This window comes from Leptinotarsa decemlineata, unplaced genomic scaffold, assembly GCF_025532065.1.
Source record: "Leptinotarsa decemlineata unplaced genomic scaffold, Ldec_3_MD MMD2_tig00026307_RagTag_RagTag, whole genome shotgun sequence".
NCBI lineage: Eukaryota > Metazoa > Arthropoda > Insecta > Coleoptera > Chrysomelidae > Leptinotarsa > Leptinotarsa decemlineata.
Genome location: NW_027412681.1, coordinates 4,505,656 through 4,531,823, shown reverse-complemented (window position 1 = coordinate 4,531,823; position 26,168 = coordinate 4,505,656). Strand labels below are relative to the sequence as shown.

Sequence of the window (26,168 nt, the reverse complement as noted above, 5' to 3'; positions counted from 1 at the left end):
ATAGTAATTTCATAAACTACACCTCATGATTTGGTTCACAAACTTTATTTGAAAAATATATCACGACATGTTTTGTGATTTGAAATCACTGTTGAAGAAGCTACTGTGTTAGATCAAATCGTGAGGTGTAGTTCATGGAATAATAATGTTTATTCACCAAATATAGATAAAAAGGTAAACATAATTCACATATAAAAATGGAGTTAATGAACAACGGCATCACAGAAATATTAATAATAATCTTTATTGATTTCAAAGACCTAAAAGGCATAAAACAAGTCAAAAGACATTTGAACATATATTAGGCAAACAATACATGTACTTTAAAATGATATAAGGAGCAAAGAGAGTTCACTACGAAGATAAAAACTCGTCCAGTAAGTTATCCAGTAAGTATGTTTTCAGCGTTTTTCTGAATCTGAAGTAAGATACCTCCTAATCGATTATTGTCAATAGGTGGTTGTAAACCCTAATTCCATTGGAAATAGGGCCATACAGGCATATATTTAACTGATTTTGAGGTGTGTAAAGATGATGACTGAATCTTGTTGCGTTATTGTGGATGTCATTATATATATATATATATATATATATATATATATATATATATATATATATATATTTTGATTGATGCAACTAATTTTCCTTTATTTTGAGTATTTCAATAATAAATTCTATAAAAAGGATTTGAAGCTTTATATCTTCTGTTAATTATCTGCGAGCGCTTTCGACAGTTGGTAGTACTGTCATCATCTGGCACTCCTCAGATGATGACAGTACTACCAATTGTCGAAAGCGCTCGCAGATAATTAATAGAAGATATAAAGCTTCAAATCCTTTTTGTACAATTTATTATTGAAATATGTATATATATATATATATATATATATATATATATATATATATATATATATATATATATATATATATATGCTGTCATCCTCTAGCTTTAGGCCCTACTCTATCTGAACGTGTCATCCTGTTGTGTGTCCTTTTATACGGCCCGAACGCCTCAATACAGGTATTTCAGGTACTTTAGGTAAACTTGCCTGTATTTGGATTACATACATTGGGTACATTAGACGTATACATTTTTTTTGTACTGGGAATAGTTTTTGTGCTGGTAAAGCTTACTGTTCAATTTTTTTATTGTTTCACTTATGTGAGATTTCCAATCAAGTGTATCATTTATAGTTACACCTAGAAATTTAATGGTGTGGCACTTCTCCAGAGTCGTTTCCCCTAAATGAATCCCTATATTTTCAGCCGTTCTCTGTTTTGCATTGATATCTGTTTAAAAAAAACTGTTTAAAATCTGTTTTTCCGTTAATCAGCTGTCGCCCCCATACGAACGACAACTCTCAGAAGTTGAGAAATTTGTGCGAGCTAAGGACTAACGAGGTCTTACCTTTTAACGTGTGATTCCTAACACGATAACACATAAGACTATTAATGGAGAACCATAGAATGATTTTTTCCATGAGATCATTACAGGCTTGTTGATTGAGATTTTTGTGATACTAATATGGAGAGGCTAATATTTACAGTAGTTTAGCGACAATAGTTATTGACGGTATAACCCAAAATACATTTTGTATGTGATAAAATGTCCAATGTTTAGAAAACAGTATTATCTACTATGAAATGAGATAAAATAGTACAGAATGACAAGACCAATAGATTAAGTAAAATAATTGTGTTACATGGAAGGATCTGAACATAGCCTCTGCGATATATTACAATTTGTTTGTCTTGTTTTCTTTTTCGGTGGGGGAGGGAAGGTATAGGGAAAGAATGCTGTATCTGAATCCTACCTTACGTCAGGAGATATTCTAACCTAAAATTTAAAAGTTTTTTCGACATACGAGGTATGTTCAGAAAATAACGCGAATATTTTTTTAAATATTCATCCATTTATTCATCTGCATTATTGTCGCCTTCAAAACAGTTTTCATTTGATATTATGCACTTGTGCCAGCGCCCTTCCAATCCTCGAAACATTTTTCAAACTCGATCTCTGGTAAAGCCTTTAGCTCTTTCAGAAATTCGTTTCCACTGTCATCTATGCTTGTGAAACGACGGCCCTTCAAGGTCATCTTTATTTTTGGAAGAAGAAAAAAGTCATAAGGAGCCATGTCTGGAGAACGTGGAGGCTGGAGCATTGTTACAGTACTATTTTTGGCAAAAACATTCACGAACAAACGACTTTTTCCACATTTTGATTGGTTTTTGATGTTTTGGGGCGTCCGATACATTCGTCATCTTAAAAGTCTTCACGGCCATCTTGAAAACACTCAAACCAACCAGTAAACTCGTTTTTTACTCATAGCAAACTCGCTATAGGTCTATGTTAACATTTAACACACTTTGTTACACGTTTAAACAATAATCCTTGTTTTGGCAATTCGAATGTATTAACGTTTTAGTATTTCCTCAATTTCCAAACATCATACTCGTATACATAACCACATATCCCTCACATGACTCAAACCTCAATCATATCGTTTGGAAACAGTAGACGAGTAGTGTTTCAATTCAATCGACCACATATTCGAAATGAAATGAAATAATTCAAATTCAAAGTGGGTACATATTTATTTTCTATTTAATGAAATATTTCTGGGGTGAGTTCGTTGCAAGCACATCTTTTTCTATACACGAATTCGGAAATAAAGCGCCGTTGAGTACGGTATACTTCAGAAGTCACGTATTCCTCCAAAAAATCTAGAGGCATCATATCAGGTGATCCAGTGGGTTCCTTCAAGATCCTGTCTCTCTTTTGGTTTGGTTTGTAAACAAACGTCATTATTTTCCAGAGGTGAGTGAGTATTGATCAATTTTTTTTATTGAAATTATGATATTATACAGCCGTTACTAGGTGGTAGGAAATCAAAATGAAGAAAAGAGAAATGAAACTTTATTGTATAAGTTTACTGTATAAGTTTGAAAATGTCCGTACCTATAGGACGAAACTGCAATAACGTTAGTTACAAATAAAAGAGGTAAAAAACATAGAAAGTTTAATTTCTCTTTTCTTCATTATGATATTTATTTATTGTTTGCTTATAGATCTTCAAAACGAGTATGTAACTTCCAATTACTCATAAATAAAAAAGTGTTGGCAATATAATTGAAATACTAATTAAAAGGGGAATCACAAGGTCGTCCTCACATTTGAAAAAAAGTTTATAGTGCCCTCTCGACGACACGGTACGAGGTAGGTACTAATAATGATACTTTTTTACGTAAATTTTGTCCGAGATAGGAGAGGAGGACTATTTACATCCGCACTGTATGTTATACAATTATCTCATACTCTTGACTGGATGATCAACCACGTTTTAAGTTGCGAAGAGAAACCAATTGCCATAAAGCATTTAATAGAATATGAATACAGTCTCTGCATCCAATAAAGGGATAATTAGTTCATAACTTGTTGAGAAAACACATAAATATTTACTCTTCTTATCGAGTTTCTCCCATGAGTTTGGATGACAGGACCGGACTGATGGATGTTCCAGTAGAATTTTGGAGTTTGATCATATTCACTTTTACGTTTCTCCTTTTCCTTGATTGAAAAATCTCTAGCCCTTTGGTGAGAAATTTGCAAGCGGTATTTGAGCTCTAAATAATAGCCGTCAGGGTTAAATACTGGGTCTATTTTGTCAGTCAGTGCGTTTGTCAGTTCGGGTATTTTTCCAAAAACTAGTTCGAAGGGTGTATAGTTATGATATATACTGTGGGCCGAATTTTAACAAAAACTATAAAATTTTTTCCATTTGTCCCAGTCTGTGTGTGTATCGTTAACGTACATTCTAACATACTCGTTAAGTACCCGATGATTTCTCTCACAGCCACCTATACTCTGATGATGGTAGGTAGTGGAGAATTTTCGTTGGATATCTAGTAGTTTACACACTTGTTCTAATACCTCGTTTTTATATTCGGTTCCCATATCAGTCCGTATTTCGCGCATGGGACCATAAACCAAAATGAAGTTATCAACTATGGCCCTTGCATTAGTTAAGGCGTCTTTATTAGTTACAGGCGCCATAACAACGTAGTTTGTTAATTTGCACTGAGCTGTAACCTCATAACAATTACCGTCTGATGTTTCAGGAAATGGTCCTATGGTGTCTATACACGTAATATCAAATGGCCGTTGAGGCGTTGGTGTAATCACCAATGGTTCCCTATGACCAATTTTACCTTTATTTATTTGGCATTTTTGACAAGATCTTACATAGTTGGCTACGTCCTTGGACATATTTTTCCAACGAAACTTGGTCCTGATTTTCTTCAAGAGCCGCTTCTGTCCACAGTGACCACCAAAAAGTGGATGATCGTGGTACTCTGTTATAAGTCTTTCTTTTTCGCTTCTATTTGTGATAATTGTGGGTTCATCATATAGTATTACATATAAATTTTTCAATGTGTTTATACCCTTTTCTTTGAACTCATTTATTGTACATATTGTGAATATAGGATCGATCCTTAGTTTTCAATTTTAATTTATCAATAGTATTTTTGCTAGCTAAAGTTTCAAGCTGAAACAACACTTTCTCTAAAGAAAAGTTGTCATTAGCAAAATGTATTGTTTCCATATCGCTGATCTTGTTATTTTGACCCAGGATTATCCGAAGATAATCTGGCTTAATCGCAAATTTAAAATAAGGGATATTTATAGTTGTAATGTTGTCAGTGGTTTGAAAAACTTTTGGTTTTTTATTTTTTGAGCTAGTATTTGTCGTATTGGTCGTATTTGTATTTTGAAATTGTTTTGTCATTGAACGTGTTATAACGAAAATCCTGGCAGGATCGCCATGTAAAGGTTGTTTCATAAGGAAGGACGTGAAAATTGAAAAGCTGATGGAGTTTTCACTTCAGTCTATTGTCTTTCTTCTCATTGGCGTTTATCCACCCTTCGAAGCTTGATACCGAACAGTTGTTGGACTACAGTAGGGATGAACTACGATGTCTAACAGGCCTTTTTACTGGTCACTGTCATTTGAATCAACATATGCAGAAACTTGGAATGTCGGAAGACAGTGTGTGTTGCCTCTGTTTGGAAAATGATGAAACAGCAGAGCATATACTTTTTGCCTGCCCCGCTGGGAAGCAAATCAGGTTCTTAGAGTTCGGCAGATCCGTACTCTTATTATCTGACCTGAAAGACCACTCACCATACAAACTAATCGGCTTCGTTAAGAAGCTGGGTCATAAGATCGATTGCACATGTTCCATAGTAAAAAAAGTGGAAAAAATCAAATATTTAGGAGTAGTCTTAGATCAATGCACGCGCTGGTCAGATCACATCACAAATGTTAATAACCGTTTAAGAGTCTTGATGCACAGTTTTTATATCCTGAGAGACGTACTTACCAGAAGAAATCTCCTTTTACTTTACAATTCCCTAGCTGAATCTGTAATGACCTACTGTATTACAGCATGGGGTGGGACCTTCAATACTACACTTGATTCTCTGCAAAAAACACAAAATATTCTTCTAAGAATTATTCTGAAAAAAAATAAACGCTATTCCACTGACATGCTATACCAATAATCACAGGTCTTGAATATAAAACTGTTATTTACTCACCAGTGTTTAAAAAGAATGTACATCAGACACGAAACATCTAACCAGAGAAAAACTGGAAAAACCAGATCCACTAGTAATTTGAATCTCAGTATACAACTTTTCAGAAAATCTTTAACGCAAAGATCTTTCTTTTTCTTCGGCCCTAAATTCTTCAACTGCATTCCGATTGAATTGAAATGTATTCGAAAACTAGAACAATTCAAAAAAGAAACAAAGAAACATATTCTACAATTTTCAAACAAATTTTATGATATAATGAATAATAATTTAATATGAACCTTACCTTTAAAAACTATTTGTTCTCCTCTGTAACTGACCCTGCTTGAAACGGTTTGGAATCCTCACCATTTGCATCTTATATTATATAATTATTTGTTATTTTTTAAAAAAAGAAAAAAATTCATTGAATCTATCATGTTCATTTTTCTACTAAATTTTTTCTCTACTCACTGCTTAGTTATTATCATAGAATGTACACTTTTTTAGAAAGTCTATAGATCTAGTACATGGCAGAACAGATAAACATATCTAGGCCAAGTTACTGGATCTGAGACTTTTGAAAAACACGATATATTACATGTAAATATATAAACTGTACTTCAATATATCAATATCAATATCCATTTGGCCGAGTGTGAATAGGTGTGAGCCACAATAAACTGTTGCGGGTTGCGGTGGAGGGTCGAATAGACCCACTCACTTTTGACCTAACCTAACCTAATCTAACACTCTTGTCTATTTTCCACGATAGTTTCATATTTATTGACTAGTTTCGGTCATTACACCATTTTCAAAACAATCGTGGAAAATAAGCAAAAGTGTGTTTTTATAGTGTATCTTTAATAAACATGAATTTTTACAAAATAAACAAGTCGTCAATCAAAGGAGTAAATTGAATGTATTTTTAATCGGTTTGAGGAAAATATTTTTTTTTGAATTTTTTCGTCGTAATTTTGACGTTTGTCCTTGTGTGAGCCATGCTTAACGTGTTAGCTCAACACATTCAATGTTATGCGGAGCAAGACTTGCCGTATTCCCCATTTTCGAGTGTGTGCCTGCAAACTCCAACACAACAGGGTGCGGACGCCAAAATAAATCCGTTAATATAAATTGCCCCCCACATCCACCCCTCACCCCCCGTCGTCTGGCCGATGCAATTTCTCTTGCTCAACCACCGTTTGAGAAGAAGTCCATGCACATGAAGATTGATTGCGCAAAAGGAGCAAACTAAGGTTACACTGTTATGGTGCATTCATTGTTGATGGCGTCTGGAAGCGACTGCCTAATAAACTTCACCAGACTTCATACATCAAGCGCGTCACGACGCCATTGTGTACTCACTGAGTATATTAGCGTCGTTATAGTATAAAAGGTGCATTAATGTCTGTCAATACGCTTTCTTTAGAGAAAATTCGCCTCGTTTCGGATAGGAAACGCTTTCCAAACCGTGATAGGTTCATCGAATTACCGGCGAAGAAGCAGGGCCGGGCTGGTCATAATTACAGAAAACTATTTCACTAGTTCGGACTTCCATTGTCTACTATATAAAATGATTTGAAATTCCTGAAACAACTAAAAAAGAAGAATTATATTGAATAAAAATAAACCTGAAATGAAATAATAGTGAAATAAAATACAAGTAAAATAGAACAATTGAACAAAAATAAATAAAAATGAAGTAATGAAATGAGAAAATAAAAATAAAAAGTTGAGAGATTCCAAGTCGCATTAGTTCACGACGTTTCGATTGTTAGTATCTACATGACTGGACTGATTCCTCCGAGAAATGACTATTTATAGGTCGTTCGAGTACTTTCACTTATCCCCGCTTTCCATTTGCACTGGTTCCGTGGGAGATGACCGTTTGGTGGGAACACTGAACTAGACGCCTTCCTGAAACACATCAACAGCGTGAGACCTTCCATCACTTTCACAATGGAGAAGGAAATCCACAACGAATTGCCATTCTTAGACGTTTTGGTGAAGAGGACCGATACTAAATGGGAAACATCTGTTTATCGAAAATCCAGTCACACGGGACAGTATCTGAACCACGAATCCAACCACCATCAATCAACTGAAAGAGAAATCATCAAGACTCTATTAGATCGTGCTTTCGGGCTCTGTAACACGAAGGAAGGTCTCGAAAAGAGACTAGACATCATAAAAAAAGATCTTCAACGGAATGGCTACTCCAAAGCGATGGTAGAAAAGACTTTAGCTAAAAGACAGCAGGAGTCTCGCAAGGAAGAGAAGCCGTCACAACCAGTGCTTGCACTTCCCTACATCAGAGGATTATCGGAGAGGATAAGAAGAATTGGTTCCAAGTACAACATCAGAACCTGCTTCAGATCCGGTCACTATCCGTAGCAGCCTCACGAAAACCAGGCCACCAAACGCGGACTGCGATTCCAAGAATTGCATTTACCGGATACCCTGTGAGTGCGGAAAATCCTATATTGGTGAAACTAAGAGGCCATTGAATGTTCGCATTGCCGAGCACAAGAAACACACAGCGAGGGGAAACCAGCAAATCAGGAATAGCAGACCATGTTTGGACCCATCAACACAACATCGAGTAGTCCCAAGCTGAGATCTTGCACAGAGAGGAACATTGGTTTAGGAGAAAATTCAAGGAAGCGGCATACATGTTGTCCAACAACATATTCAGCCAAGCCAGCGTAGAAATACGCAACATATGGAAACCCAACATCAAGCGAAAAATGGCCAACTCCCGCCAAACGGTCATCTCCCACAGAACCAGTGAAGCGGAAAATGGAAAGCGGGGATAAGTGAGAGTACTCGAACGACCTATAAATAGTCATCTCTCGGAGGAATGAGTCCAGTCATCACCCGAAGACGATTGTAGATACTAACAATCGAAACGTCGTGAACTAACGCGACTTGGAATCTCTCAACTTTTTTTATATATATTTTTTTTTCATTTCTTCATTTTTATTTATTTTTGTTCAATTGTTCTATTTTACTTGTATTTTATTTCACTATTATTTCATTTCAGTTTTATTTTGTTTAATATAATTGTTATTTTCAGCTATTCATTTTCAATTCTTTTTTTTTAGTTGTTTCAGGGATTTCAAATCATTTTATATAGTAGACAATGGAAGTCCGAACTAGTGAAATTCATCATGAAACATTGTCAATCACCTTCAAACAAATACAGAAAACTATTTGGCTTCAGATTCAGATAGACCAGAATCAATAATTTTGAAATAAAAAAAAAGTGGGATGAAACCCATTGAAAAAGGGAGATAATGTAACAAAAATGGAAGGAACATTAAATTACGGTCGATTGGAGGTCGGAAAGAGGGAGAGGATGAGTTTTTAAGGGTAAAAATTGGTTTATCTTGATTTCCGGCAAAACTACAAGTCCTATGGCAAAGTTGTAGGTAATAAAAAGATCTACAAGTTTTGTATTTACACTTTTTTGCATAACCAAAAAATATATGTAAAAAATTCAAATAACCAAATGTCCCCCCACAAAATGTACAGTTTGTCGAGTTTAACGACGAAGGAATTTCATCAAAGAGACAAAAACTAATGTATTAAAAAATATTATAATGAATGGATAACATAATCAGTAAAAGTATCTGAATTCAAGAGTAAATTAAATTTCCTCTAAACCCTATCTTTAATATTTTGAACAACTATTTTCGCATGTTTTTTCCAATCTTAATGTTTTAGGGATTTAAGGATTTGCATTTTTTTGGTGAATGTAACATAGAATCTTGCGTTATACGAGTTATTGAGGTGTTAGTTCTAATAAACAGCTCAAAATTGAACATACCTAATGATAAAAAAAGTTTTGGATTCGAATTTTTTTCGTTTTTTGCGTTTTCTGAAATGATAAGTGTAAAATGCGTTGTTTTAGAGCTCTTTTATGAAAACCACTTGATTTTCGTCAGGAGGAACATTCCCTATTGAACGCCAATGAAAATGATGGATCCCCTTTCCCATTAAAAATTCTAAGGGTAACATCTACGCCTCCTAGGGGGTTGAAACAAATATTTCTTGAAAGTGTCCTCCTTGACAATAAAATTGACCTGTTTTTTCAATTCCTCATATTGTTTACTGGAAGGGAGATATTAAGGGTAGAAAGTTTTCAAATTTACCGAATTTTTCCACTTATTTCTTTTGGGTTTTTGCGTTGAATAACATGTTTCTTGAATTATTCTTGCTAGTAAATGATGTACCTTATTATGTTGAATACTGAGAAATAGTTTTTTAATTTCTCAGAGTGCTTTTACGAATAGACTATGTTAGCATATTTCTTAGCTTCTTTAGGTTCTTTATGATTTACCTATAGTTCATTCCTGATCAATTTTTGGTTTTCATTGGAGATGACTTTCTCAATCAAGTTGACTGGAAAATGGTTATCAGATGCTATCTAGTTTATGATCGTCATTTCTTCTTCAAAAGCCTTCTCTGATGACGGTATCATGAATGCTCTGATGTATCATCGATCTGAATAGAGATAATTCATATGTTAATGGACCTTAACGGATAAAAATCGTAGTAGAAATTAGACAAAACTTATTTTCTGTACAACTGTCAATAAAAGTGACATTTTTAATGGTTGTCAAGAGTATTGAAAGGTGATGTTTACAAAGTAGCGTGTTGAAAATATTTTTAACACTAGTGTTAAAACTATTTTTACACGATTTTTTTCGACCAAATAGCAATAAACAAAACATTATTACTTAATTTTCAATTTTATTAGTAACAATAGATATAGAAATAATTAAATTCTATTACAAATGTATCATATGCATTAATTACATTATAATTATCATTTATGAACATTAATGTGAAAAGTAGAATTAGAACAACTGCTGATATCAATGCCTTACGATGTTGAAGAGACTTGTAATATATCTGAACTATCTGAGTTGACAATTTCATGGGCATCAACATTTAATTCTTGAAGTGAAGAAGACGATGCTGTAACGCTGGAGCTAGCTGTTGGGATTATTCTTCCAGCAGTAGCCTTTTTATAAGAAATATATTTATCGATGTAACCCTCAGCTACTGTTGTAGACTTCCATCCTCCGTATTTCTCAATATCCGTTATATTTGCTCCTGATTCTGCTAGCAAAGAAGACCTTCTGAAACAGTGACCTGTATATTCCTTTGGTTCCGGGAGGTTCAGGAACTCAGCAATGCTAGAGGTAATTTTCCCAAACGTGTTTATGCCGACTGGGTTGGCACTGCATTTATAATTTGAGTATTTCAGGAAAAACGTTGATGATTGATAACAGAAGGGCGCAATGCAAAGTATTCATTAAAACAGTCAATGTTTTTTCCAATAATGCAAAAATAAAGGCATATTTTTGTTTTTGTATTCGGAATTTGAACAATCAATTATCTATCCATTAATTTAATGTCTTCTATTAATAAGTAGCACAGCTCTTCACGCTGGCAGGCTTCATATATTCCGAAAATAGTGGCAACTTTCATCATCAAATATTTTTCATCTGGCGCCTCAATTATAAACCTCTGGACTTGTTCAAACTTAAGAGTTTTTGATTTTTTGGGCCTATAACTTTCATTTTTTCGCTTTAAAGATGCTATTACTTTGAAATATTTGCTTGTATTAATATCATTTTTAACGAGCGCACTCGACTTTATCATTGAAAACTTGCTTCACAAAGTTGACGAGCTCCATATTTTTGATTTCTCTTCTAGAGAGGCTGAGAAGACGGTTTCGCTGAAATTTCCTTCAACGTTTTTAAGTCTACATTAGCTGAGAAAATTGGAATATGCGATGTCGTACTGCTGAGCCAATTTTTTTGGTAACAATTCAATTGAAGCTCTTTTTGCAGCCTCTTCAATATCGTCAGGAACACACAATTCCTCACTATTGTTCTTCATTTTGCAAGACATAAACACCAGAAAGAACTTTAAATGTGACTTTAAAATAAAATGCGTAAGCTGTAAAAAATACTGTTTGTTGGTAACCAGGTGATTAGGCGCCACTTGACACGATCACTTCACAGCAAATGAGATAACATGAGAATACTTAGTTAATATATTTAAATTATAGAAATATATAATTTTATAGAAATATTAAATTTATTTATTTTATTATGAAAACAGGACAGTTTTAAAAAAACTTTGTATGATATTTGTGTTTAAAGAAAGTTTTATTTTGTTCGTTTTCACTCTCAAAATAAAACCTTACTTTCACCACTCATCATATACAGGGTGTAATATAAGTACGTTAAAATATTCAAGTGACGTATTCCTGAGATAATTTTAAGAGAAAAAGTCTATATGAACTTGTGTCCGAAAATGCTTCCTTTCGGAGATACGAGGTGTTGAAATTGAATGTTTTTGTTCGCTTTTTGAAAATAACTCTTGCAAAAAATAAGTTATTTGCACGAATTTCGGTACCAGGGGTTTTTTGACGTGGGAAATCATAATTTCGTATTAATTTTCATGTAACATCTAGAGGGCGCTGCGTACGCTGTCATTATTTATTTCAAATTGCCCTAACTTGTTTGATAGTAAACTTTTGGTAATTTTCATGAAAAAAACTAATTCCCACACCTATCCCAAGTAAAAAAAGTACACTTCCTCAACAACGCTGGAGGTGATCGTTTTCGAGATATTTACAATTTTCTATATGGATGCATATAGATAACATTACATTACAAAAACTAAGTATGTGGTGGATCTCGTCAAAATAAACAACTTTTTTCTATAAAATGTTTAACAAAGAATGATTCGTTTGCGAAATACAGATTGTTGAAATTTTTCAAAACATGGTAGGTTTTTGTCATGAGTTTTTTGCAATTTTAGTTATCTTCATCAAACTTTATACATAGTATACCCGCACAAACTTCTTCTAAATTGAGCATTATCGAACTGCTTATTGAATCCAAATTAAAATTATTCAATTAGAAAGTGCTACATTTCGGAGTTTGTGAGAAGTACTATCTTATGTATTAGGAAAATAAACATATAAAAATTGAACGAAACAACTATTACAACAACTGTTTAAAGTGATGACCCCCAACAGTAATACAAGCTTCTGCTCTCCTCATCAAAGAATTCCGCACCCGTTGAAAACTGCCCGGAGTGTTTCTTATCGTAGCAAGCTATGATGCAATCCCTCAACATTTCCTCGTTTTCAATGGGGCTAACATAAACTAGTGATTTTAGGTGTCCCCAAAAAAAATCGACGGGATTGAGGTCCAGTGACCTCGGGGGCCAATGCTCAGTGCCTCCTCTTCCTATCCATCGTTGGGGATATCCTACGTCTGAAAAATTTCTTGCTATCACACTAAAATGAGCAGAAGCTCCATCGTGCATAAACCAAGAGTGATTTCGGAGACCAATGGGAATATCTTCCATAAGTTGGGGAAGCTCGTGTTCCAAAAAATGTAAGTAAGCATCTCCATTCAAACGTAAGGGGAGAAAATAGGGCCCAATTAAATAATCCCCAATTATGCCTACACACACATTAAAAGATAATCTGTCTTGGAAATGAGTTTGCGTTATCGCATGTGGGTTATTTTCCGCCCAGATGTGGTTGTTATGGAACTTCATGACACCATTTCTTGAGAAATTAGCCTCATCTGTGTAGAGGATTTTCGAGAAAATTTGCGGATGTTGTTCGACTTTTCTTTGAAGTCATTGAGCAAATTCGATACGTGGTTGGAAATCACGCAGCGTAAGTGCCTGGACACGCTAAATATGATAAGGATATAATTGCTGTTCCTTTAAAATTCTGTAAACTGTCATGTGACTCACATTTAAATTTTGACTAATTTTTCTTTTACTTGTCTCTGGATGTTCACTAATTTCTTCGGGAACCACCTCCTCCAATTCTACAGTTCTTGTAGTCCGTGGCCAGCAGAATTTGTTTCAAAGCTTCCAGATTCGAAAAGTCGCCGAAAAAGATTCGCAAATGTCGCTACACAAGGAGTCACGCGTTGGGGATACCCTTTCTGATAGATGCGTCTGGCCTCGCTTGAATTTCCGTCAGCCAAGCCGTATGCAAAAACCATATCAGCCATTTCAGCATTCGTAAAGTTGGGCATGGTACCAAAAAATCACTTTATAAACTCCGAACTGTGAATTTGTCAGTTAATAGTTAAAAATATGACAGCGAACTTATATTTTTATAAACAAACTTTCATAGCCTACTCGATTTAATTAACTTAATTTGCAAGCGGGAGTGACAAAAATTATTGAAATCAAATTTGGCTATAAAGTAATATGCATCGATATAGAAAATTGTAATTATCTCGAAAACGATCACCTCCAGCGTTGTTGAGGACGTGTTCCTTTTTTACTTGGAAAAGGTGTGGGATTAGGTTTTTCCATGAGAAGTACCAAAAGTTTACTGTCAAAAAAGTTAGGGCAATTTGAAATAAATAATGACAGCGTACGCAGCGCCCTCTAGATGTTGACTGTTTTTTACCCGGTACCCAGGGTTTTTGACGTCAAAAAACCCCGGGTGCAAATAACTTATTTTTTGCAAGATTTATTTTCAAAAAGCGAACAAAAAAATTCAATTTCAACACCCCGTATCTCCGAAATGAAGCATTTTCGGACACAAGTTCATATAGACTTTTTTTCTCAAAATTGTCTCAGGAATACGTAACTTGAATATTTTAACGTACTCATGTTACACCCTGTATAGCTATTCTTTAACCTATATTAGTTAAATGCATTTTGATGGATTTTTATCAACTTTCGGCTAGTTCCATCACATTTTTGAAAAATCTCCTACGAATTTTTTGGCCCTGGACTGATACCATAAACTGATTCTACGTCGTACTCAACTTTTTCGAGATTGAAAATGAATTCACTCATAAAAATCCAAGTAAACCTCCTCCTCTCTCCTGCGACGCCTTCTCCGCTCTCCACCAACCACTCTTCCTGCGGGCCCGTCCTCCGGCGCGACCCTCGAGCGGGTTGTCGCCGAGAAACTGCGCGCCGCCTGCTTGCATCGAGCACGACGTGCAGGTGCACTCACCTGTCGGATCGCCGTCTCTCGGTGCATTCTCCGACGGAACTTTTTTCGAATTGCTCCGCCGATCTCGCATCACCAGTCGCTCGCTGACCGCTCTCGGGATCGGTCCACAGCTTCCTCCTCCTCCGGGTACTCTCCTCCGTGTCTTGGTCGCGCGTGTTTCGAACTCCGGGTGCTCCAGACGCTACGGACTCTTCGCCAGGAAGTGGACAGGAGTTTGGGTGAGTCGATTTGCTGGTTAGGCTTTTTTGCTGTTTTTTTTTTAATATTTGTTCGAGGTTTTGCCCCTTAAAAATAGAAAAAAAATACTTTCAAAAAATATAATTGTGTGTGGGTGAATACAGAGTAGTGCAGTAGTCAGACCAGAAATAAAATCAAAAAGATGATTTTCTTTCTAGAGGAAAACTCTTGATTTCACAAACTACACATTACTTTTTGATCTTCACAAACTTTATTTTCAAATTACATTGGATCTTCATCAAGTAACGGCCAAGTCAATAAAAGAAGGAAGACTCTAATCTGACTGGAAATTATCGCAATTTTTTTTTTATTTGGAAACATTTTTATCGCATTTTGTTTCGCCAGGTATAAAAATATTCTGACTAAATTATCACTCAATATTTATATTCTATTCATTTGTAGAATACGCTTAATGCTCATGGATTCATATCTTATATAAATTCGGTAACAAGGATTAACTCTGGTACTTGTATAGATCATTATTCCGTTAAAGATACTTCATACATACAAATACAATTCATTCGTCCTTGAAACAGATATAACTGATCACTTCTCTATTGCACTACAAATCATTTCACGTGAAACAAAGAAAAAATCATTTGATTTATTGTAATATAAAAAATTCATTGATAACAAAAAACCAAAACAAAACATATGCGAAGAAAATTGGCTGGATTTATACTCGACAGATTACATTGAACTTGCAACTCAAATATTGATTCAAAAAACCAACAAAATTGTGGAAAAAAGCACAAACATAGTTAAAGTTAGTAGGAAAAACATGAAAAGGAATCCGTGGATTATTGATGGTATACTGAAGTCCATTGAAGAGAAAACTAATCTTTATATAACAATGAAAGGCAACCCAACAGAAATAAATAAAATATAAACAGTACAAAAATAGCCCGAAAAAAAAAAATACAGAGGAAGCCAAAATAAATTTTTATCGAAACAAAATTGAAAATAATAAAGGAGAATCCTCTAAACTGTGGAAAACTATTAATGAAATGACAAATAAAGAGAGTAACGAGAATAAAATCAAAGAAATTCAATGTAATGATGGTTCTATGATTACTGACCAGAAAAAAATTGCTAACAAATTTATTGAACACTATAGTGAAATTGGTAAAGTCTTGACGGATGAAATACAAAAAAGTACGAATTATAAAAAAAATAAACCAAAAGCCAAAATTATGAATTCTTTTTTCCTAGAATATACTGATCAACTTGAAGTCTTGCAAGTTATTCAGAACTTGAAGAACAAAAAATCCCCCGGAATTGACACTCTTGAGCTGAAACTTTTAAACTGATAGCAAAAGAACTAGCAATTCCATTGACATATATAATAAACTGGTCATTCAGTAGTGGAATATGTCCAGCTCCAATCAAGTGGGCTGTTATTTCACCAATATTCAAGTCTGGAAATAAACTCAAAGTGGATAACTATCGCCCAATATTCGTAATTACAAACTTTGCGAAAATATTCGAAACCATTTTGAAATCACGCATTGAAAAATACCTAACAAAATATAAAATCTTATCAAACAATCAATTCGGATTTCAAAAGGGAAAATCAACTGAAGATGCAATAACACTCCTTACTAACAAAATCAGTAAATATATAGACGAAAAATCACCATCGCTATATATATTTGTAGACTTGAAGAAAGCATTTGATACAGTTAGCCATGATCAACTTCTAGAGGTATTTGAGAGAATTGGATTCAGAAGAACATCCCACCAACTCCTCTATAGTTATCTCCATGAAAGGAACTAATGTGTGTACCCCAAGGGACAGTTCTGGGTCCAATTCTCTTCAATATCTACCTGAACGATCTTTTTATGCTAGATGTGGAAAGGGACATAATAAGCTTCGCAGATGACACAGTAGTCATTTACAAATCGGAAACGTGAAGCTGTCTGAAAAAAAAAGTTGAAGAAAATTGCAAAGATATAATTCAATGGTTTGAAAGTAAACTACTGAGTATAACTATGGCTAAAACATTTTACATTACCTTTACATCTTATGCTAGCCATTTACCAAGTTTCAAATCACTACTTATAAAATACGATAATGTGAATCTCACTTTTTCTTCAGTAAATAAAATTAAAAAATTACGTAGTGTTACATATAGATTGAAATTAACTCTGAAAATAATCACAAATAAAAAAAGAACTTACCCCACAGAGGCGCCATTTAAGGAAACATTGACTTTAGACATAAGGCAACTGTACTTCTTCAAAACTGTTATAAGACAACACAAAAATAAACATCAACTTAGAAAAATTGAACATCATTATGCAACTCGCCACAAAATGAATTCAACCTATGTACCAACATCAGAAAAAAATACTAAAAGTGTTATACTTACTTAGCTTCTCGACTGTATAATCGTATTCCAGCACATATCAAAACTATCTTTGGCATTAATATGTTCAAAAATAATCTTAAAGTTTGGATCTCAGGTTTGCCTAGAGCACAGATACACCAATATGTTGATGTGAAAAATACATATTACTACAATGTATACATGTCTGTAGAAGATGTATGTGATTAGAGTTATGTAATCTGTAGGTCAACTTCTCCATGGTTTGTTTGCTTTTTTGTTTGTTTTTTTCATTAAAAAAATAGGGTATTTGTTTGATTGAAGTGTGAGTGATGTTCGATGTAATTCATCTATAGCGATTCTTTCATTATAGGTAGTTATAACCTAAATGTTTTATTTATATTAACTATATGTAATTTTGATGTGATATTTGTATATAATTTTTCTAATGCTTTTTTTGTTCATGCTAAATGTTTCTATTTATATTGACTATGTATGATTTTAATGTAAAATCTATATAGCTCACGCACAGGTTTATCCTTCTGTGGGAACTATATTTATTTGTCGTTAACTAAGATTATTGTGTATTTCAAATTGAATGGAAAATAAATATTATTATTATTATATTATTTCACCATAAAATAAATAAAATAATTATTTTGACAGTCATATATATCATACACGATATAAAAAACAAAACAAATGCAAAAAATTAATTCAATGAAAATAGTGGTTCTGGACACTATAAACAAATCACAAAAATGTATTTGGTGCACTCTCAAGTCATAGAACAGATAGAAACGTTCTTTATACATAAGAAAAGAGTGATTAATTCATGGGGCACGTCGCAAAATATTCGTGATTTATCAAATTCATGAGTTTCTTATTCAGTATTGAAAATGTTTGTTCACCAATGATTTCATTATTGTAACAAGTAGCAGCATTTAAAAAAATTAATATTCGATTAGAATTTTGTTCCTTCGTTGATATTATCTGTTGAATATTATTCCACCATATATTATACACGATAAAAAATAAAATGTTTTCAGAGAATTAATGCAAAGAAAATATTGGTTCTAAACACTATGAATGCATCACCAATATTGAACTAAAATCATTTTTTCGTAGAGGAAATCAAGACTCGTTATCAATCTTTTGTGGGTATCTTCATTTTCCACAATTTAAAAAATATTATAGAAAATCCCAAAGAACATCAATAAAAAATCACAAACATATATCTGATACACTAGCTGTAATATTCGTGTTGGAATATTAATTGAAATTGTAGAATTACTTTTCAATCTTTGTTTATTTAAACAATATCTCGGTTAAATCAGAAAAATGACAACTCACAGTCTACTTGACATACTTAAACAACATATACAGGACGAAACAGTACATTTCCTCCCTAACTTCAATTATATCACATTCATATAGCAGAATAATTTGTGTGTTTAGTTTTCCTATGTGGTTGTTGTCTTACTTCTGTATCATCTTCTTCTGACTCTATTTCTTCATCTGCTTTCCTATAATCATGAATATCTTCATCGTATTCAGGTATAACATCCAATACAAGATTCATGTGATCAGATTTCACAATCTTTTTGAAGTGAGAAGCATTTCTTGGTATCTTTTTATGTAGCCTTGACGCGGTTACCTTCGTACCACTGATTTCCTCAACAATATATGGATTAGGATCATATGGTGAGGTAAATTTATTTACACGTTTTTGTTTGCAAATTACTGAATCTCCAACACTCAATTCATGTTTTTTAGTATGTAATCTTTCATCTGAATACTTTTTGAATTTCATTTAATTTTTTTCATCAACAATTTTTAAATTTTCATCTACATATCGGTTGGTAATTTCAATAATAATAATATTTATTGATTTCTTTAGGACATCCTAATATACATACATTATTTTAAAAATATATAAATAAATGACAAAAATGATGATATGATACAAGAAAAAAAAATGAACACCATTTTTCAATGATTCCAGAATGGTTTCAACATGAGGATATACATAATAAATATATTACCAAACAAAAAAAATAAAATCAAGTATGATAGTTTATATAGTTCATGAGTTTTTTTTAATTGAAAAACATTTATTGAATCTTTCAACGAGAGTGGGAGTTTGTTATAATCATTCAAACCCTTATGAAATAAAGACTTCATCGTACTGGTCAAATTAGTTCGAGGAAGGTATAATTTTTGGGAGCTACTCGCTCTTGTTGAGTGGTTATGGATTGAGATTTATATATACAGAATTCTTCAAAATAAGTTGGAAGCAAGTTATGTGTTAGTTTGAAAATGAATATCATTGCTAACTCGTACCGTCTCTGGAAAACAGACAGCCACTGCAATGTACTTAATATGTTTGATATACTAGAATACCTATTCACTTGTAAAATAATCCTCATTCCACGATTCTGTAACTTTTGAAATGCTGATACCTTATTTTGGTCAAATGAGTACAAAAGACTAGCACAATAATCAAAATGGGGTTGGATTATACAATTATATAAATGTAATTTTTGAGTACATCGAAAGCTGAGATGAAATTCTTGAGAAAAAATATATTTCTTTAGTAATTTTTCTATATAAAAAATCAAAATGAGCATGAAGAGATAAACGATTATCCACCATAAAACCAAAGTATTTGAATTCACTTACGAACTCTATTACATCACCTGCAATTTGTAATCTTATGTTGAGATTATTGATGAGTGATAGCTTATAACCAGTTGATAAGATCATATATTTTGTTTTCGAGGTGTTAAGTTTTAGTTTATTACTATTCATGTACTTGAAAACATTTTTTAGTTCATTATTCATTTGATCAGCTACTGTTTCTATATTATCTCCTGAAATTGATAACAAAGTATCGTCTCCAAAAAGGTTCATGAAAACAAAACCATGGATGGTATCTATATCTGTATCATTCAGGTAGATTAAAAATAATATAGGTCCCAAAGCACTCCCGTGAGGAACCCCGAAAATGATCATATGCATGAATCGGTTAAAAAGTAGTTCAAATGTAGATTTTTCTGTTGTGGAATGTGAAGTAGCTCTATAATTCATTAAATATGATTCTAATTCATCTTTAATATTTCGTCTGCTAATCACTACACAAAAAATTGTCTTCTTGATAGTTCTGACTGTTCTTTCAGCAAGTCCATTCGCTTCAAGGCATAAAGGGGTTACTTTATGATGTTTGAATTTGAAATGATCAACAAACTCATCAAATTCTTGTCCATTAAAAGGTGGTCTATTGTCCGTTTTCATTTGATTGGGAACTCCAAATAGAGAGAACAAAGAAAATAGTTCAAATAGTTTATCAATCCCAGTGTGATGAAAAATGAATCCTGTACCACAAGTGGCGACATTCAGGGCAGTGGTTGGACACCGATGAGCAACCCAGGGATTTCCCAAAGGAGAAAAACCACTAAAAAAGACCGTGCTTACTGTATGGTTTTCAATATAACTTTCTGCAACCGGGCCAAACCATCATAGCCAGAGTCCTATCGTGAGAAAATTGACGAAATGCGCCAAAAATTGCGTCACCTGCAGCCGGCACTGATCAACAGAATAGGTCCAATTCTGCTCCACGACAACGTCCGTCCGCACGTTCCACAAATCACCGTACCTACGTTCCACCGCCGAAAATTAAACGAATTGAGGGTCGAAGTTCTGTCTCACCCACCATACACCCCATACCTCTCGCCAACCGACTACTAAGATATTCAGTGTCATTATTTTCCGAAGGCCGTGGATTTAGAATTTCTTACTGACGTTTCGTTGGCGTGAGTGGCTAGCTTCCTCAAAGGCTTATGCATCCTGTATTAATAGTGTGAGTGGGTCTATTTGCCCCTCCACCGCAATCCGCAAAGGTTTATTGTGGCTCATAACTATTCACACACGACCAAATAAACCCAGCTTCTTAACGATGCCGATTAGTTTGTATGGTGAGTGGTCTTTCAGGTCAGATGATAAGAGTACGGCTCTGCCGAACTCTAAAAACCTGATTCGATCTCCAGCGGGGCGAGCACAGAGTATGTGCTCAGCTGTTTCATAATTTTCCAAACAGAGGCGACACACACTGCCTTTCGACAGTCCAAGTTTCTGCATATGATGACTCAAATGACATTGACTTGTAAGAAGGCCTGATAAACATCGTAGTTCATCCCTACTGTAGTACAACAACTGTTCGGTATCAAGCTTCGAAGGATGAATAAACGTCTTGGAGTGAGCGAATCTTGGAAGATTCTGCCAGAAGTCCATAAATCTTCTTGCCATCCAGGTGTTCAATATTTGTTTGGTAAAGCCTAAAGCAATGCCAGTTACAGGTTCTGGTCCGATGAAGCTGCTTGCAGCACTCTCTTTTGCAAGGGAGTCAGCAGCCTCATTGCCTTCCAGACCAGTATGGCCAGGAATCCAGACCAGAGACAATCTGTTAAGTCGTCCTATCAAGGAGAGTCGTTCCTGACAATTTGCTACCAATTTAGACGTTGCTCGGTAGGAGCCAAGAGCTTCCAACGCCGCTTGACTGTTCGAGAATATTTTTATTGCCTTGTTTATGAGGTTGGATTCTTTCAGTCTCTCCGCACACAATTCAATAGCGCAAATTTCCGCTTGAAATACAGTCGCATAGGTTCCTAGGCAGGTTGATGTTTCTGTCCTGGGTCTGCGACTGAAAACACCTGCACCAGAACCGGAAAGTGTTGTTGACCTATCTGCTCTGAATATTCCCTTCTCCCGGAGCATGTAGTTCTCTCTAGTCGAGAACAGTACTTTATAAGGTAGTTCGTAGTGGACAGTTGGAGGCATAAAGTTAGAGGTCATTTCCAGAAGGTTGTGACTTCCAGTGTCAACCAACAGTCTGTTACACTCTGCCTTAAATTGATTTGTGTGATTGGCAATATGCACAAGTTTATATGCAGTCTATCTAGCCTCTCTCTCCAGAAAAATGTGGAAGGATGTGGATCTAGAAGTATCTCCATGGCCGCTGATGGTGTGGTACTGAAGGCACCACTGATGGTCAGACAAGTCTGCCCCTGTAAGCCAGAGAGCTTCGCTTGGGCCGATAAAGGTGTATCTTCACAATGATGAAAAGAAGAGTTTCATTGAAATCAGAGCAAGACGTGAGTTGAACAATAGGTATGTAAAAAGAAATACTCATCAGTTATTTCGATATGAATATCATAAAAATCATTTTGAGGCCACAGTATTATATAATTACATCATGATAACTTTTCATAATATGTACTATAACATATGATTCATTATAACATTGAAATCAACAGTTCAAAAATAACTTTTCAAAACGCTCAAAGGTGCGAACTCGTTTCCTCCTTTTCATAAAAGAGGATGTATGCGTCTCCACTCACAAGCGATTTTGGTGAAATTGGTGACACGTGTGAATCATTGTATTCATGCCACGTGCCAGTATAAGGATGTCTGCAGAATGCTGTATAATGTCCGCTGTGGGTAGACCCACTGTAATTTGAAAGTGCATATAGATTATAATGACAAGGAGTCAAATTGTCTGCTGCATAATTGTTCATATGTAATCCATCTAGAGGAAATTCGATGGTTTTTATGGGATGAAGATGACTAATAAAGTTGAATTTCACATGTCTCCCTGAAAACTAACGTGTTTAACGTTGTTTTCAGTTTCAATAATGAATGACTCATTCAGGAATCCATTGTATAGGACGCTCAGAGTACTTGATAATTTTGATGTTTGCAATGGCTATATCTCAGGGGTGGTGATTTGTGGAGAAAAGTTATAGGAACAGTTTTTATAGACAACTGCATGAAGTGCATCTTCCATTTGACTAATTCTTTCAACACTGACGGGTAGTGTGAAAAATACAAAAAACTGATAGTTTCGACTTTTGACCTACAATTAATTTTTTAGCACAAAAAGGATCGGTTAGGACGTTTGATATTTCATTCATAAAAGAAAAATCAAGAACTATTAAAACTTTCAGCTCTATGCAAATCATCAAAGCTCCCTGATATTTTTGGCTTATTTTGACAGGACTATATAGCAAAGAGCACCAGACATTATTTTGAGGTATGGCGAATGCTCCCGTCGTCGTAAGTTCTTGTTTGTGCGTATTGTTGACCTTGTTTTTGGCAAGTTGGGTTTCTTTGAATTTTAGGGCTTATCTTGACCAGACACCGAGATGGTATTCTGCGGTACGCTGTTTTTTATTTTTTCATAACAACGGATCAGACGGTGGCTGGCTCATTACGAGATTACGATTATACAGGGTGGAACGCAGATACCGATGATTTTGAAAGGTATAGGTAATTTGATGGGGGTAGTCTCAATTGTAGGTACTTGCTACCTGTAGGTAGCTTTTAGTATTGAAATCACTGTTGAAGAAGCTACTGTGTTAGGGAAACATCTCGTGATATTTTTCAAAAACTACACTTCACGATTTGATCTCCACAAACTTCATTTGAAAAGTATAATCACACCATGTTTCGCTAGCTCAAGTATATGAATACAATTGAAAATGTGATATATTTCCCAAATAAAGTTTGTAGAGATCAAATCATAAAGTGTAGTTTATGAAATTACGATTATAGTCATTTTTTGCATTCTTATATTCTTCTTCTATTCTTCTATATTTTTTCTTCATCTATGGAGCGGTAGAATGCTAAAACCTTTTTTTTTGACCAAAAAACTCATCCCTTCTGAAAACATTCTTTTCTGAAGATTCATATGAACTATTGTCAACCCAATATAAATATTTGCAAATGGAAAACAATGCTTTTCATATCTCTGACGAAAGATTTCATGGTCGCTAATGTTATTTTCAACAATGCTGTCAATCAAGGCACATGCGATGTTCAATGTCCGCTCATTACAAATCTATTGTTATAATTACTGGAAAGCTATCTGTTGATAGGCCTGTTGTAGTTAACATTTTTTCCACGTGAGGCCTTGGAAAAGGTTTAATCGTGAGGAATAAAAGACATGAGTCACGAGTTTGGGTCCAATGAAGTTTTCATTAGACGTTTTCGTAATTACATGATAATTCATGGTTATTACGATGGTAAGCAGTGATCAAGCCACAGCTCAATTTTTTAATTATCATCAAATTGACATCATTTTCTTCTCAGTCATGACATTATACTTGATGGGCTGACAAGTCTCGGGCCTAACACATAGGTGGCGTTAGTCTTATCACATTCACCGCTTTTTCAGTTGGTACTAACCATTAAAAGAAAGCTGTTGGAATTTCATAATATTAAACTAAAAAGTTTGTGAATTATTGTGCTAAGAGTGATAATAATTTTGCTATTTTCAAAACAATGGATCATAAACAATTTCATGCTTCTTGATGGAAAAAAATACTGATTAAGTGAAGTATTGGCTTTAAAAATATCAAAAAAACGTGTTGGCTTTATAGTACATGAGCATTCTACTATGAAAATACTCTGTTCGAAGCACGAGCTCACTGTTGACCAAAAACAAAAACATCTTGATGATTCTGAGCAGTGTTTGGCCATAACATAACAAACCAAAATTTTTGCGTCAATATGTGCCAATGAATGAAACATGGATCCAACATTTCTCTCCGGAATCAAAACGATCGTCATCTTAGTGAAGAGCAATTGGTGAACCTCATCCAAAGCGCCTGAAAACACAACAATCGCCTGGACAAATTATGGTCTCGGTATTTTAGGATGAGCGTAGTGTAATATTCATCGACTATCTTGAGAAGGGAGATATCATCAACATTGAATATTATATAGCGTTTAAAGGCCGAAATTTCAATGGAACAGCCGCGTATGGTGAAGAAAAAATGTTGTTCCATCAAGACAATGAACCGTGTCACAAGTCAATCAAAACAATTACAAAACTACATGAATTGAACTTCGAATTGCTCCCACATCCACCGTATTCGCCGGATTTGGCATCCAGCGACTACTGGCTGGTCGCTGACCTCACCGCTCACCGGTAATTCGCTCGAATGAAGAGGTTCTTACTGAAACTTTTTTGAGGCAAAAGATAAATCGATCTACAAAAGTGGTATCGAAATGTTAGAACACCGCTGGAAATATTGTGTGGCTCTTGATGGATACCACGTTGATGAACAGAGCTATTTTCGAACAAAAAAACGCGGTTAGGGCTTCCGCGGCCAAGATTTTCATTGTTACAATCTTCATTAGTGTTTGAAGGCCGTCGTGGTTTGGAACTGTATCCTAAAGTTTCGTCGGCATGAGTGGCTGGCTTCTTCAGAGGTCTATTCATCCTGATGGCTCACCGATGACTCGTGACTCCTAGTTCGTAAGCTGTATTTATGTTGACACATGTACCCTGCCTTTACAGTTGGTGCGTTGTTATTGGCGTTGTTATTACTTGTAACATACAGTACGATGCAAATGTATGGAATAAATTGGATATTTACAAAATGAGCGTCTTTCGGAAGAAATTCAAAAACAGGTCAACTTTAATTTTTGACGGCCTATCTCATGATATTCATATGAAAGACGTTTCGTCACCGGGGTTGGCGTGATGACATAATCAACAATTTTTTTAAATGCAAATAGGGGTCATGTGGCACCTCATTCAAAAGGTCTACTAATCATCTATTCACCGGTATAACCATGCCAATATTCATTCATACAAGATGAACCAAAACATGTTATTTATTGAAGTACAATAAAATTATAATAAATGTTCAAATTGATGACCTTCAGCTATGATGCAATGTGAAAGCCGGGCACTGAATTCATTTCTAACGCTTCCGAGAACTTCGGGGGTTATTTGTGCAATCTCCGCTCTGATGCGTTTCTTGAACTCTTCTAAATCATTTAGTCGATTTTGGTAAACTTTACTCTTCAAGTATCCCCATAAAAAAAGTCTAACGGGGTCAAATCCGGAGTCTTTGGTGGCCATTCGATCGGCCCTCTTTTTCCTATCCACTTTCCTCGAAAAACAGTATCCAGGTAGGTTCGTACATCAACGGCG

The 26,168-nt window shown here is 34.7% G+C and overlaps 1 protein-coding gene across 1 annotated transcript in view; it reads left to right on the top strand.

The window, feature by feature from the left end:
• Nucleotides 1-14,612: 14,612 nt before the first annotated feature.
• Nucleotides 14,613-26,168, top strand: part of Fs (Follistatin) — a 136,239-nt gene continuing 124,683 nt past the window's right edge. Inside the window, exon 1 of the mRNA XM_074181381.1 lies at nt 14,613-14,821. The gene's annotated coding sequence lies outside the window, so the exon portion shown is untranslated. The remainder of the gene's footprint in view (nt 14,822-26,168) is intronic.